The 16288-nt window shown below is 34.1% G+C and overlaps 1 pseudogene; it reads left to right on the forward strand.

Annotated features, from left to right (window-relative positions):
- Positions 1 to 16057, forward strand: part of LOC149263953 (protein NRT1/ PTR FAMILY 2.13-like) — a 40674-nt pseudogene extending 24617 nt beyond the window's left edge.
- The last annotated feature ends 231 nt before the right edge of the window (positions 16058 to 16288 follow it).

The following is a 16288-nucleotide window of genomic DNA, read 5'->3' on the forward strand; positions in this document are numbered from 1 at the left end:
GGTGTACACCTACGACAACGTTGCAACGATACAGTTCATGACAAGGAACCATCACACTTTTTAAGGGTTTACTTGCGACGATGCAGAAACTTAGGCAAAGAGGGTCAATCTTCAGCATTAGAGAGCACTTGCTTAATCTTCTTGCATGAGTGGGAAGATATGGACATGTTTATCTGATGTATGACACAACGGAGGGACTGAGATGAGGTCAGTGACAAATTACTATGTAACACTTAGTTCCCTAGACCAAACTACACACACACAGTTGCCTTCATCTCTGTCTATGTGGAAATCATCTATGTGATAAAACAAGATGCCAAATCCTCCACTCGGGTCCTCCACAACAACTTGGTTGTTCCTGCCAAATATATTGCTCTAGTATTAACCTTAACCTCATATGAACATTTGATTATATAATTGAATTGATGCTCCAAATATTAATAGAAATTCCCAACCACTTTACCACTCCTAATCCATAATATGGTTTTTGTTCCTTAATATTCACTTTCACTAAACTAATTGATGAAACTTGTACTACTTCCTTCCTAAATATTGCAATCATCTCTAATTTCTCTAGAGTTAGGGCTATGGGATAAGGCACTTGATCCTCCAATTGGTTCAGATGATCACCCTAGGGACCATCTCAGACTTGCTTCATTGTGTGAGAAACTCCCTCAAGCTCATAATTTCTTTGAACAAAATCTCCCCTGATAGTTTCCATATCACTCCTTATCTCATCAAACTCATTCCCTTGCTTCTACATAACATCCATCAAGTCGGCCATACAATCCTCAATAGTAGAAACTCTCTCCATAAACTTGTGGTTCCTATGAATTTTTGACTCACTCCCTCTTGGCTATGAACCTACCATATTACTGGATATTCCTACACAATTGTCTTAAATATATCCTTGCTAATAAACCTGCACCATGTCTCACCCAAATGCTAACTTCCTTGCTCTCTACTCAGAACATTGCACTGGTAAACATTGATATCCACCTTGATAAGCCAATTTCATGGGGATTAACTTTGATATCACTAGTTACACCTCTATAGGCTTCATTTAGTGTTAAGTGCCCCATGGTCTCTAGTTGTGTGACACTAGCATGTTTCCCACCAATGGCTCAACCACTTTGGTAGTACTTCACGTGGACTATGCCTCACAAACACATTCTTTAGTTGGAATGCCTTAGTTAATTATAGAAATGGAATTACTATTAACTTAAACCTAAGTAATATTTGTCTCACATATAACATTCGCAAATCACATTACATATATCATCATGACCATCAATATAACACATTCATTTCTTAAACATGTCATATATAATTTATATCATGGAACACTAAATTTACGAAGAGTGGTGCATAACCTAGCACTCGTAAAAAATTCATATGCATATGTTCCAAAATATAAGTGCTACAATTTTTTGGTTCAAGTCACCTACCGAAAAAAATTGTAACAATATAAGAACCAACCAAGAATTTTCATTTCATGCCACCTACACACAAGAACTCTTGGTCCAAGTGCAACAATATACACCACATACAACAACCTTCTAATATATCCAAACCCTTAGGTAGCACACCATTTAGTGCACAAGGACCATACCTAAGGGTTGGGTCTATACCATTTAGAATAGCGCGCCATTTAGTGCATCCCTTTCCCAAGTGAAACCTCAAATTTGGTTGTGATGGCAGTCATATCACATCCCTCACTCTATCTTCTAGTGATGCAATATTATATAATATTTTGTGTTGCTCCTCTTCACCTTCTCCACATGTCTCAACCTTTTCTTACTTATATGTTTCATGGTAGGGGAATGTGAAGGGTCACAAATCTTTGGAAACCCTTTAGGTTGAACCATTTGACACAATATTAACCCAATTGTCTTTCCATAAATCCATCTTGGTTAGTTTGCTTGAGAATTGACCCACTCACTTGTCAAATCATCTCGCCTTTCTCAAGAATGTCAACTTTCCCCACAACTCATTATGTCACCTCAATGCACATTGGCTTCCCCTGTCGCATGTCATGTCATCTCAACCGATGTCTTTCCCACATGTCATCTCATCTCACATCGTATGCCAAATCATATAAGTGTGTGGGTCTAATTCACACTCGTCACACAAAACCATGAAATCCCATCTCTACTTATATCATGCATGCTACCTAGCCATGAATTTAACCACATTCGTCTAGGCTAGCCATCCCAGTACAATCCATCCTGTTTTTTCCTGATGTATGCTCACCATGCCCCCATCTCAATAAGATTTCCAAACCATCTTCGTGTGCTCATGCTCCCATGACTCATATTAAGTGCACCTGCCCATGGAAATCTCAAATTTCCACCAAGTGTCATAAAAAACATCAAAAAAGCTACCATGGTAATGTCACTATGATCTCTACCTCAATTATGGACAATATGCATGCATGGCTCACCATGAGGGTCTAATAGCTATGTTTCACCAAGCTATGATTCAAGGTGGCTATGGATTTTTGGGTGTAGATGATGCTCTTCACTAATGGAGGATGTTATCTAGGGGACTTAGGCATTCACCTAAGAGGATGAAGATAACAATGTGTCATGGTTAACATTTTCTCTATCTTGTGCAAACCCATGACAAAACCTTAGAATTCACCAATAGAATAGTAGTTGACATGTTGACCTAACATAAACTCGAACCATAATTTCCTAAGAAAATACAAAGGAATCTCCCTATTATTGAAAGGAGGTTTATTAAACATCATAAACCACCTATCCATCCAATGGTCTGTAAATGACTAGTAGGTGTACCAATCTATACAATTTGTCTCTTTGTGACCAATGGTTGTAATTGGATTCCTGGGTTAATAAAAAATGTCATAAACTGTTATTTTGAAATGTTTAGGTATCTAAATTGGCCATTATTTAGACGTGTCCTCTAAGATTCAAACATTATGATCTTATAATAAAAAAATATGATTTAATTAACCTCAAGCATTTGCACTGGAGGACATCATTGTGTCTAGAAAAATTGGCTAGAGACAAATGGGGAGACTCTTTAGGTTTTCACAAGTCTTGTAGAAGGATTCTAAGAGAGAAAAATCCCATATATCCATTTGATTAAATTGGCTTGAGCATTGACTTGCCCATCCAAAAAGTCGTCTCACCTCACTTAAGAATGTTGGTTCGCCCCACTACATGTCATCTTAGCTTGATGCACATCGACTTTCCCTACCACACATCATGTCATCTTAATGCATGTATTGTTTGCACGTCATCTCATCTCACATCACATGTTGATGCATCTAAGTGTGTGGGACTTGTCCTAGTTTTCATGACCAAAATTAAACTCCCATGTCGACTTATATCATGTGCACTCCCTAGTCGTACATTTATCTACACTTATCAAGGTTAGTCGTCTTGGTACAAATCGTCTTGTGTGCACCCAATGTGCACCCACCATGCTCCTAAGTCACTAAGATTTACACACCATCTTAGTGTGCTCATTTACGCATAACTTTTCTCAAGTGCACCCACCAATGGAAATACAAAATTTCCACCTTACATCACAATAAACATTGCAAAATCTACCATGTCAATGTCACTATGATTTCCATCATGATTATGGACAATATGCATGCATGCCTCACAATTATATTGCACCAAGCTATGAGTCAAGGTGGCTATTGATGACTAGGTTTAGAAGATGCTCTTTACTAATGGAGGATGTTGGATAGGGGGTTTAGGCTTTCACATAGGAGGAAGAAGATAGCAATTGGTGATGCCTAACATTATCTCTACCTTGTTCAAACCCATGATCAAATCCAAAAATTCACCAAAGGAAAAGTAGTTAACATGGTGACCTAACATAACTATAAATATAATTTAGTAAGAAAATACAAAGAAATACCCTATTATTGAAATGTTGTTTATTGAATACTGTAAACCACCTATCCATCCAATGGTGTGTAAATGGCTAGTAGGTGCACCAATCCATACAACGTGTCTCTTCATGTCTAGTGGTTGTAATTGTATTCTTGAGTTAACAGTGAATGTCATTAAATATTGTTTTGAAATTTTTAGCTCTCTAGCTTGCTCATTATTTAGATGTGTACAATAATATTTAAACATTATGATCCTATAATAAAAAATATGCTCTACACTTTAAAAATATTGTATAAGGATTCTAAGAAAGCTCAAGCTCCCATCAATTTCTATTTTAATGTTTGTCATTTTTTTATTGGGGTTCTGTGTCCTCCTATGTAGGTGTTTGATTTGGGTTTTGTGTAGGTTCCATATTAATTATGTATGCAATGGTTTAATTAAAAAAATAAATTTAGTTTTTTTTCCTCATTTCTGAAAATTTGTGAAAAAACAAAACATATTTAGTTAAGATTGAGAACAAAGTTTGTTAACCTTTTTGTGAGTTTCTATGCCAATTAAGTTTCAATTTACTCAATTGCAACCAAAACATGCCGCAAAATCTATGGGAGAAATAGACTAGGATCCTTTATTATTATGACGAGGTTTTTTATTTTATTTTTCCCCATAAAAGAACATGCATGCTTTTAAGCATGTGTGTACACTCTTAATAGTATTTGCGCTCCTGCCAATGCCATCATTACAATGAGTTGGCAACATTGGTGGCAGTCTTGAAAATCCCAAAGCTAAAAAATCAAGAATATGTGGATATTCATACGTACTCTTGTTCAAACAAACCCATTACCATTTTTTTACTATAGTCTTCTTACAAACACCATTACACATAAAATTGTTTTTGTTAGACAACTAATCATTGGGATTAAAGTTGGATTAGCTTTGTATTATTGTGAGTGGTTATTAGAGTCCAAGAAGACCTGGAAACAGATTCAATGGTTTCTTGTATGTATTTATATGTACACATTATACATCATTCGTTTAGATCAATTAATATACGGTTGTATTTGGTTTCCAATTTGTGTGTTTTACAATGGTATTGGAGCGCAAGTTGAAAGATCATAATCATATCAGGGCAGAAGTTATCTACTCTTATGAATAACTTGAGTCATTGGTTTTGTGACTTCCTGGTTGTATGGTCTTCTTAGAGAGTGCTTCTTTATGAAAGAGAGGGTTCAAATCTGACATTGGTGGGATGGAAAGTTGGTGGAATAGAGTGCTAGTTGTCAGAACAATGGATCTTCACATCACACTTCAGGTTTGAAAATCAATTTGCATATTTATTGCATACGTAATTGGAATTTATTGCATAGACGCAATAGTAGAAACCATTTACAGTTGTTTTCCTCATAAACGGTGATGAGAAAACATAGCCATTTTCCACTTTCTCAGATTGAGGACGTAATTCTCAGTTTATACCAAACCCTATAGCAAATCGTGTGTGTGGAATTAAATTTATTAAAAATTAAATTGAAATTTTTTGTTGGATATGTTAAAGCATGGTGGTTGGCACCCAATGGACAAGTCTTGCTGAGCACAAGATACGAAATCAAAATTGTTAAATTTAGATGTTGTTAGAATTTTGTTTGCATTAGAAAGAAAGGGAAAATTCTCTATGCATTCAGGGAAGAGGATCAATTTTGGACTACCAACAATGGAGAGTTGTTGTTATATTGCACTGGGGTGTTGTCAGATGATTTAAAAAGGAGATTTTTTTTTTTTTTTTTTTTTGAGTATGCATCCTCTGCCAAACTTCTACAGAGAGAGATGTTATGTCGCATAAATGTATGGTCTGTGATGAGACTCAGGGGCCAGTGCAGAGGTGCTGAGAGAAAGTGGGAGATACGATGGAGCCGCTCCCAGTAGTTGTAACATATGGAATATTGTTAGACAAATGTCGAATGGCAGGACATGTATTTCTTTACCTATATATATATATATATATATATATATATATATATATATATATATATATATATATATATATATATTTGAATTATATGGTTTGGAATTGGTAGAAAACATTGAAAGAAATTGGATTTGGTAGAGGGAGGCGATATCACAAAAGTTTGAAATTTTGAAAATAATATGCATAATTTATAGCATACAATACTTACCTGAAATATTCGTGGATCGACATTAAGGTGAATCTATAGCTAATATTGTTTGTTGGCACATTTTTTAAATATCTATTATCTGGATACGTTGGTTTCTCCACCTTTACACATTCTGTTGTTGTTGATTGTTGAGACTAGAAACTAGAAATTGTAGTGTTATACAAAAGCGTTTGATTGTGGAACAAATGGTGCATGTCGAATTTGGTGTTGTTGTTGCATTTATGACTGAGAAAGATTTGAGAAAACAGAGAAAAATAAAAATCTTTTAATATTTTTCCAATAAAAGCATCAAAGAGCTAGATTTTTACTAGATTTCACTAACAATTAGTGGATAGAGTAATTCAACCAGTGACAATGGAGGGTCTGGTCGAACGAAATGTCTACTTCACTCTAGGTCAATCTGCAATAAACTATATTTTCACTTGCATCTATTCCAGCATTGTGGTGCTATTATTGTGATCCAAAACAGTGTGTGTTGTTCTGGTTGTGTAGACAACGACGTGAAGCATTATGCGATTGACACATGGGAAACTTTATTATTTAGAGAATGGAGATTGATTGATGTAACTGTGCTTATCTTAGGGAACCTGCGGTTGTCATTCAATTGGAATACCATGATAGCTTGTGCGTTTTCCAAGGACAAAAGATTGGAATTTCAAAATTCCTATTTTCCTCTTGAAGACCGTGTTGCACTGCACATGAGGTTAACATCAATTTTTTTTTTTTTTTTTTTTAGCATTGATTTTGATTTGGTCAACTTATTAAATATATGTGTAAAAGAAAGAAAGGAAAAAGGAATGGAGGTTAGAAGAGCTCATTTGGTATGTTAAAAACTACGAGGCCACAAGTTCAAATCTTTATGTTGATAATTTTATTTTTATAAAAGGGAAGTTAATTTTAGAAGTTGTGATACTCACTACACTAACTGGGCAGCATGAAGCAAGAAGATGACATTTAATTTGCAGCAATTCCACTTTTATTTGAGCATGTTACTATTTGTTATCTGAGAAATTCTTATTGACTTTTCATTGTAAAAGGGTGCATTTTTTGTGGTAGCCGACACCCTTTTGAAAGTTACTTGCAAGTTTTTCTCTAATAGGAAGCTAGAGAAAATGACGAGAGTCAATGATTTGTTAGAGATGTTAAGTAGTCTAATGTCATTTAGTGTTCATAGCAATGTTCAAATCATTAAGGACATGCTTTTTGAAATTAAAACATGTTTACAAACTACACAAGAGAAGATCGATTTTCCGCAACTCGAATCCCAATTATAGAGAGATGAGCTTCAACAAAAGCGTTGTGATTCTGAACTTGTTTTTGTTCAGAACTTTCTTTTTTATTTTGACTCTCATCAATAGTCAAAGTTTAATCAAATTTGTAGACATTCTGGGAGAAAATTTGGGTACAACAGAAACTCATGTTTAGGCAAGTGTATGTGAGAATCATTTGCATACAACAATCAAGCCTATAGTTCCCAAAATCTTTATAAGACCATGGGAATAGATTATTCATAATAAACACAAAATTTGTTTGGGGTATAACAAAGATGTCTTGGATATATATCATTTCGTCTTCTTGATTTTTTTAAACAAATACAATTTTGAAGTGCTAGATTTCTGGATGATGTTGTTCCAAAACAAGTTGATCGATGCCAACGGTGTAATAGAGTTAGACATGTGAAAGATCAGTGTTTTGATCTTTACCTGTGTGAACATTGTGGAAAGCATAATGACCGCTCAAATAAATGTTCCAAAAAGAAGACTACTGCAAGAGAGAAACTAAATTTTAGATGGATTGCTTCCTGGGATTGGTCGAAAACAACCAAGAAGATTTGCATGTCATACCGCAGGATATGTTCGAGAGTGTTGACCAGTCTTGTAGTGATGAAGAATACTTCTCACCGTGTATCCAACAAGGGAGGAATTGTTGATGGTCTAGTACAAGTTCGAGATGTCACACAAGCCTGAGTTAGAGATCCACTGAGCCACAACTTGTACTAGTTAGAGCTAGAGAGACTTTAGTTTTTGCTGAATGAGTTGTTTGTGAACAAGCACTTCGAGATTCAGAATTGTTCGAGGAACTACATTGATAGTTCCGGAGTTAGTGGTCACCTTAAAACCAATTTTTTTTTTTGTTCTGAGAACTGCTATGAAGGTTCCAGAGTTGGTGTTGGTTGAGACCTTGAGTCCCGCCACATTGGTTTGTGGTCATCCTTAAAAACCATTTATGAGAGACATTCCGCTCTTGGCTAAGATGCATTTTTGCATTTTGAGCTCTCATTCTTAGACTTTAATATATCCCTTCATATTAAGGGTGGAATGTTAGGCAACTAATCCTCAGGATTAAAGTTGGATTAGCTTTGTGTTATTGTGAGTGATTATTAAAAAAAAAAAAAACCCAAAAACTAATTTACAAATTTCTTGCAATATATATTTATTTGTAGCCATTGTACATCATTCATTGAAATCAATTAATATACAATTGTATTTAGTTTGCAATTTATGTATTTTACAAATTTAAAATATGTCATCCTAAATATAAATATATTCATTATTTATTTTTTCATCACAAATAAAATAGTTTTTAAAATAATATCACCACACATCACTTTTTTTTTAATAATAATAATATATTTTAAACATATATTGTAACCATCAAAATCACAAATAAAACCGTTTTTAAAATAATATCATCACATATTACTATTTTTTTAATAACAATAATATATTTTAAACATATATATTACAGTCATGGTCAACATCAAAAAGTCTTCACAAATAAAACCGTTTTCAAAATAATATCATCACACATTACTATTTTTTTAATAACAATAATATATTTTAAACATATATATTGCAGTCAAACATCAAAAAGTCTTCTGGCTTATTAAGTGATACCCCATCTTACTTCACTTTTGGAATCTTGACATTTAATTGATATTTAAGGGTTTTATTCATAGGTCATTGTCAACATCAAAAAGTTTCTTATCAAGTGATATCCCATTTTACCTCACTTTTCGGAATCTTGACATTTAATTGATATGTAGGGGTTTTATTCATAGGTCATTGTCAACATTAAAGTCTTCTGGCTTATTAATGATACCCTATCTAATCTCACTTTTGGAATCTTGACATTTATTTTATATTTACTATTGGATAATGTATTTGATTAAATTTAAGAGTAGGTCTATATTGCCTCGAACATTAATAATATCATTACTATTTTTTTAATAACAATAATATATTTTAAACATATTTATTGCAGTCATTGTCAACATCAAAAAGTCTTCACAAATAAAACCCTTTTCAAAATAATATCATCACACATTACTATTTTGTTACTAACAATAACATATTTTAAATATATATATTGGAGTCAAACAACAACATGTTTTCTGTCTTATTAAGTGATACCCCATGTCACCTCACTTTTGGCATCTTGACATTTAATTTATATTTAGGGGTTTTATTCATAGGTCATTGTCAACATTAAAGCCTTTTGGCTTATTGAGTGATACTCTATCTAATCTCACTTTTGGAATCTTGGTATTTATTTGATTAAAGTTAAGGGTGGGTCTATATTATTTTGAGCATTAATGAATCAATAATAAATTAAATATTGGTGGATTAAATCTAACTAGACCTATACAGCCTCTAAACATTATTGATCTGCCTCTGAACATTAATGGATCATTATCACAGTAAATATTAGTTACCATCTTATTTTACTAATCTGGTTATGCTAATCTTCGGCCTCCAACCAACCAAGTATATTCATCTGGTTGTGCTAGCACAGTAAATCTAACTAGGTATATACAACCCTGAGCAATAATAAATCAATAACACAGTTAATTTGGTTGCCCTCCTATACTCATTATATATGGTTGCTTAAATCCTCTTCCATGTCGAGCCAACCAAGTATTTTCATCTGGTTATGCTAATCTTCTGTGTCGAGCCAACCAAGTATTTTCATCTGGTTGTGCTAATCTTCCACGTCCTTCCTCGTTGGTCACCAGCGTGCGTAGCCCTGATTGTCCAGAACCCGGTGGAGTTGGGTTCTCTACCAGCTGTACCTAAATTACATAATCCAGACGATTTGACAATTGATCAGTTCAGAACCAGTCCCGATGGTGTTAAAGGAAGGGGAGAAAGATGTGGAGGGGTCCTTTGATGACAGCTAAAAAGGAGGATGGAAAACTATGCCTTCTATCCTAGGTGACTCTACCATTCCATTGTCGTAGCGCTTCATTCAATATTACCTTCATTTGTGTAGACATGGAAATAACAACGTAGCTAGGCATGAGTTCTTTGCTTCTATTTTTGGGCTTTTGATAACGATTTCATTGGAAGTTTTGCTATCCCTATTTAACATGTAGTTATGATCTGATTTTTCAACTTGTACTTACGATGAACCACACTAGTTGGTTCGAAACGTGTTGACAAAATTTTTCTGATGTGATTTTTCCAAAAATATTTTTATCAAATGATTTCATGTTAATTGGCCTGATATACGATTGGTGTGGTGTGTTGGTTTTTTTGTTTTTATTTTGGTTTAACTTTTTGGAGGAGTCACTTATACACCTATAGTGTAGAAAGATACAAATAAAAAAAAAAAAGTCTCATCACCAATTCTAGTCTCTAGAATTTTGATATTTGGAATCGATTAAAATTTTGATATTTAGAATCGATTTTTAAGACTCCCACTGTTATGGTTATTATTAAGATGAACATGTTTTTCTCTCATTGCAAGCTTTGTTTGCCAACTGTGTTTGTATATGCTATTAATTTGGTGATAGATGTATAAGAATTATATTCGTGGGTGTTGAAATGGCAGGAAACACGGGTTGTGAGTATTTAGTAACTGTGGGTTTGTCCTCCAATCTCATCATCTACTTGACAAAAGAATTCCACATGCCATATGTGACGGCTACATACGTTATTAGCTTGTTGATGGGAACGACAAACTTTACCCCGCTTCTAGGTGCTTTTATCTCTAATTCTTATCTTGGAAAATATTGGACTATTGCTCTTGGCAGCGTAGGGACTTCAATCGTAGGTTGCCCTTTCCATGGATCACTTTATTTGCTTATCGCATAAAAACAACAAAACATTTAAAGATGCACAAAGTCAGAAATCCATTATAACCACTATTGACTAATTTGAAAGAAGTGTCTTCACTGGTTTTTTTTAAAGCAGTTTAAGTTGAGATTGCGGGTAGTAACTATAATGATGTTAGATCTGAGTGTTTTGTGATTTATATTGTAGATAAATATTTTTTTAATAATTATATTATTAAAATTTGATCGACATTTCAAATCAACCTGGTTCTGAAAATAAACTATATTAGTTGGTTGGAAATGAAACGTCACTAAATCCTAATGATGTAATTATTCCCAATAACATTTATCAACTCTAATGTTTTCACTTGTTTGTTTTTATTTTGAAGGCAATGGTTCTTCTCTCAGTTACAGCCATGTTTACTCAGTTCAGGCCGCCTCCCTGCAACGCTAATGCAGGAACCCCGTGTAGACCTGCATCAGGACATCAAATTGCCTTACTCTATTCCTCCTTTATAATGATGGCCTGTTGATGACTCGAAAATCGCTGCAACAACAATGAGGGATAACCACCCGGTCCAGACCTTAAAGCAACTCCTTTTCCGTTTGGTGTGGTGGCTCCGACTGGTTTAACTAGGTCCAGTTACCTTCTCCCTATCGCTATTGGTTTATTATATATATTTAACTACCAATAGACAGGGATATCAGATCAATTCTTCTTGCTGATCAGGCAAGAGAATGACCCTTAAGCTAATTTGGGTTCAGCCAAGCCACAACTAAAGTTTTGCCTCTTTGAGAAGAGGACTTAAAAGAATGTAGAAATTACTCTAAATGCAAGCAAAAAGAAACTAATCTTAATCCTATCTTAATTAGGCAGATATAGATCTAACCCAACTAAGAGCAAAGATAATTAAAGTATTGAGATTTAAATATGTCTTGCTTATAATGAATATCAAGTTAATGAAGTAGTTCAATTAACTGATATTATGGATACCAAAACACATCCTATTGAGACCTCTTAACTGAAATAATAAACCAACAACACTCCAGGAAGTAGTTCACAAAAATGATATTGATTATCAAATCCGTAAATCCAATAATTAAACAATAATATGTGGAAATAGTTCACAACACATTACCATTCAATAAATCAGTTTTATAAGACAGATTTATGAGCAAATAGTTACTCAGAAATCAGAATTTAATCCATAAGAACAGAGATACATAATAACAACATTGAGACAAATTACCCATATTGACAATAGTGCACAAACATGAATAAAATGACACATTCCTGTTACCATAAAAATGAAACTGATATTTGAAATAGTAGTATTAAAAATACCAATTTATTGCTTCCATTTCTCTGACCTTGGTCTCCAACAGTCCTTTACATTGCTTGAACTTCTGCCTTCAAAACTAGAGCCACAATAGTGCAAACTCTGCCCTTCATACATAATTCAAGATACAAAGGAAAAATCCTCAATAATCCCCAGATCTGAGATTTTATCTCCTCTCTCCTACAACTCTAAGTTCCTATTACAGTAGTGCTTTTAGAAGTCTAGAATTGCAGATGAGAGCAGCCCCTTATTACATTCAGCAATCTGCTATTTATAATATTTGTGAAGGAATTCTTGAGAGGAAATTTTTTTGAAGAGAAATCTGCCAAATCCAATTTTATTTGCTCAAAATTCCAATCTTTAATTGCTAGAGCCTTCTCATTGATTGAGATCCTTTTCTCCATATCTCTTCTACTATTTTCCTGTAAAAAGAAATAAAAAATGAATTAAGATGCAACAATAAAATCAAATTATCATTTCTGGCATTAAAACAAATCCAATCAAATTTAATTTAAATAAATAATTAAAAATAAAATATAAGCTCTCTATTGATGTCTGGGATGTTTTAATTGGCCAAGGATATCATTGACAAATGGATCTGCAATTAAAAGAGGCTTGGGCAAATGAAAATGCAGAAAATAACTCAGAAAATTGATTTTGTTTTAGAAATTCGTAGCTTGATCTTCTGCTTGATTTTTGACCCAATAAATGACCAAATCTGTTAGTGAAACCTCCTCAGAAATATTCTCCTTGATTTTATCTTTCCAATGAGCCATCTTGGGCCTCATTTGGCCAAGTATAACTAAATCTATGAGCCTCCAAAGTTGATGGATCAAATCTGACATAAATCTGGAAATTCTGTCGCTGGGCTAAAAATCAGAATTTTTAATTAAAAATCTAATCCTAATTTAGAATTCTAATTTATTTGTTAATTATAAACTAAACTAATTAATTAATATCTAATTAACTAAAATATTAACTATTTATAAACTAATTAATATTAATATAAATAATATTTAAATTTTAATTAAATTAATTAAATATTACATATTATTAATTAATTTAATTAATATAATATATTACATATAAAATATTAATATAAAAACTAATATTAAAAATATAAATATACACTAACCTCTATTACCTTTATTCGTTCCATTCCTTTTAACTCATTTACTCACGTATGAGTCATGGCTTGAAGTTTAAAAAGAAAACCAATTGAATAACCAAAGTGTCATGAGACTTTCGTTTGCTTTGACTTTTAATGATCGGCATCGGGGTATGGTATGTATCGGGGTTTCAAAAAATGTGCTCATTCAAAAAGTCCCGATGCGATAAACAATCTCCGATATGATGTAATAAAACTTTTGTTTAATCGGTGATCGGCATCGGGAGGGGAGGTGTCGGGGGTTCATTAAACTTGTCACATATGAAACCTCCGATGCGATCAAAGCCTCCGATGCGATTTAAAATCTCTGATGCGATCGGAAGAATTTTTATTATATTCATTTTTTATGTATTAAATTTTATTTTAATTAAATTAATTATATATTAATTAATTTAAAATTTAACATTAAATATCAATTTTAATTTTGGTTTTATTTTATGAATTTTAGTTTCTAAACTACAGCCACTTGGAAAATAAATAAAAAGAATAAAAATAAACTACAACCACTTGGATGTTTGGGTTTTCGAGATTAGTGATCTATTTTAAAAATTGGAATAAATTACTAAAATCCCGATGTTTCATGATTTGGCTGCATAACTAAAAATGGAAAAATGTTAGTAAAAACTCACTACGGGTTAATATTTAAAATGAATGCATTATTGAACTAATTTATTTACAAAATGCAATATTGTACATTTTATGCATTTTTAACCCAGGCTACATAAATGATGAGACTTCAAAGGAGTACCATTTTCAAACCAGTTGACCAAATGAGACGAAACAAGCGTCAATGGGAAGCTTATAAAAAATTGATTTTAACAAAGCAATCAAAACAAGAATCCAAAGAAAATGAAAAATTAACAAAAGCGTAGGGCAATCAACTAAATAAAAATCCAAAAAGGTGTTTAGCCAAAAATTTTATAGAAAGGGTCCCCATTATTTGAGTTGAGCAAGTCAATAATGGGGGGGTTGTGTTTTCACCACAACATGGCCATAGGAGTAGGTGGAATCAAACCATGTTCGTTAGCATTTGGAGCAGATCAATTCGATTACAAAAGCGAAAAGGGGAAGAGAAGTATCCAGAGTTACTTCAACTGGTCTTACTTTTCAATCATAATGTCGGTCATGTTCGGAATTACTGTCATAGTGTACATTCAAGATTATATAAGCTGGGGTTGGGGTTTTGTTATCCCCACCATTTTGATGTTTCTTTCTGTCACAAGCTTTTTTCTGGCGACGAAGCTCTACATTCGTGTTACACCAGAAGGAAGCTCATTCACCAGGTTGCTTCAAGTATTGGTTGCTGCAGGAAGAAAACACCATTTATCGCTGCCTTCGCAGACATCCGATTACTATGACCCTCCACAAAACATAGTTCTCAAATCAAGGATGGCTCCAACAGACCAATTTATGTAAGCTTAAATAACCAAAAGTGGGATTGATTCAGTAGTATATGTCAACTATTCGTGCTTGTGATTGGATTTTCAAAAAATTATAGAACTGTAATCACTGTTATAGAACACAATAGTTGAATTGATGAAAAATTGGTAACTAATTTTTAGGTTTCTGAACAAGGCTTCTATCAAAATCCCACAAGATTTTAAGGAAGACGGATCCGTGGCCCATCCATGGAGACTCTGCAGTCTTCAATAGGTGGAAGAGCTGAAATCATTGATAAGAGTAGGGCCCATATGGTTAAGCATGATTAGCCACTCCGTGTGTCAGACACAGCTACACACATTCTTTATTTTGCAAGCAGAGACAATGGATAGACACGTGGGCAAGCACTTCCAGATCCCTGCAGGATCATTTGGATTCTTCAGCATTCTAGCGCTCATCTTGTTTTTGCCCATCTACGACAGACTTATCGTGCCCTTCTCCAGGCGGATGACCAAGGAAGGCCAGGGGATAACAATTTTACAAAGAATGGGGGTCGGATCTACCGTCGCCACTGTCTCGATGGCAGTCGTCGCGGTTGTTGAAACCAAGCAGCGGAACGTGGTGTTAAGCCACAGTTTCATGGAGAAATCGGGAGACATGATTCCGATGTCAGCACTGTGGCTGGTTCCTCAGTATTCTGTGTTCGGTGTGGCAGAGACGTTCAGTGTAATCGGAGGGGTCGAATTTATGTACCGTCAATTCCCTGAGAACTTGAGGAGTCTAGGGAGTGCACTCCTCTTCTTGTCTTTTGGTGTGGGTAATTATCTAAGCAGTCTCATTGTCAGAATTGTGCAGAACACACAGGCGGCCCCAGTCACAATAACTGGCTGCCACAGAATCTGAACAATGGCAAGCTCGATAATTTTTACTGGCTACTAGTGGGATATAGCGCTGTCATTTTGGTGTATTTCGTCATCGTTGCTCGTTGGTACAGATATAAAGCCACCGTTGAGGATCAAATAACTGAGGCATCCATTATTGGGCAAGATAATCAAATCCTTCCTGATTCATAACTATACTTTTTCATGCAAAGTTGCAATTGCCTAAAACACATACTCCATGTCCTGTTACAGTCATGCTATTTCTATCTTTTAAACTAGCCCAAGATTGATAGCCTTAGGAAGCATCTATCACCATCCATCACAACGTCTTTGAAACGTAGACTAGAGTGATACCATTAATAATTTTGTTGATTTTATGAAGTAGAATATTTATATTCACGTTTATGGAGTAGAATATCTATA

Source organism: Pinus tabuliformis, chromosome 6, assembly GCF_031772625.1.
Source record: "Pinus tabuliformis cultivar Carrire ecotype Pingquan chromosome 6, CPIR1, whole genome shotgun sequence".
Classification (NCBI taxonomy): Eukaryota; Viridiplantae; Streptophyta; class Pinopsida; order Pinales; family Pinaceae; genus Pinus; species Pinus tabuliformis.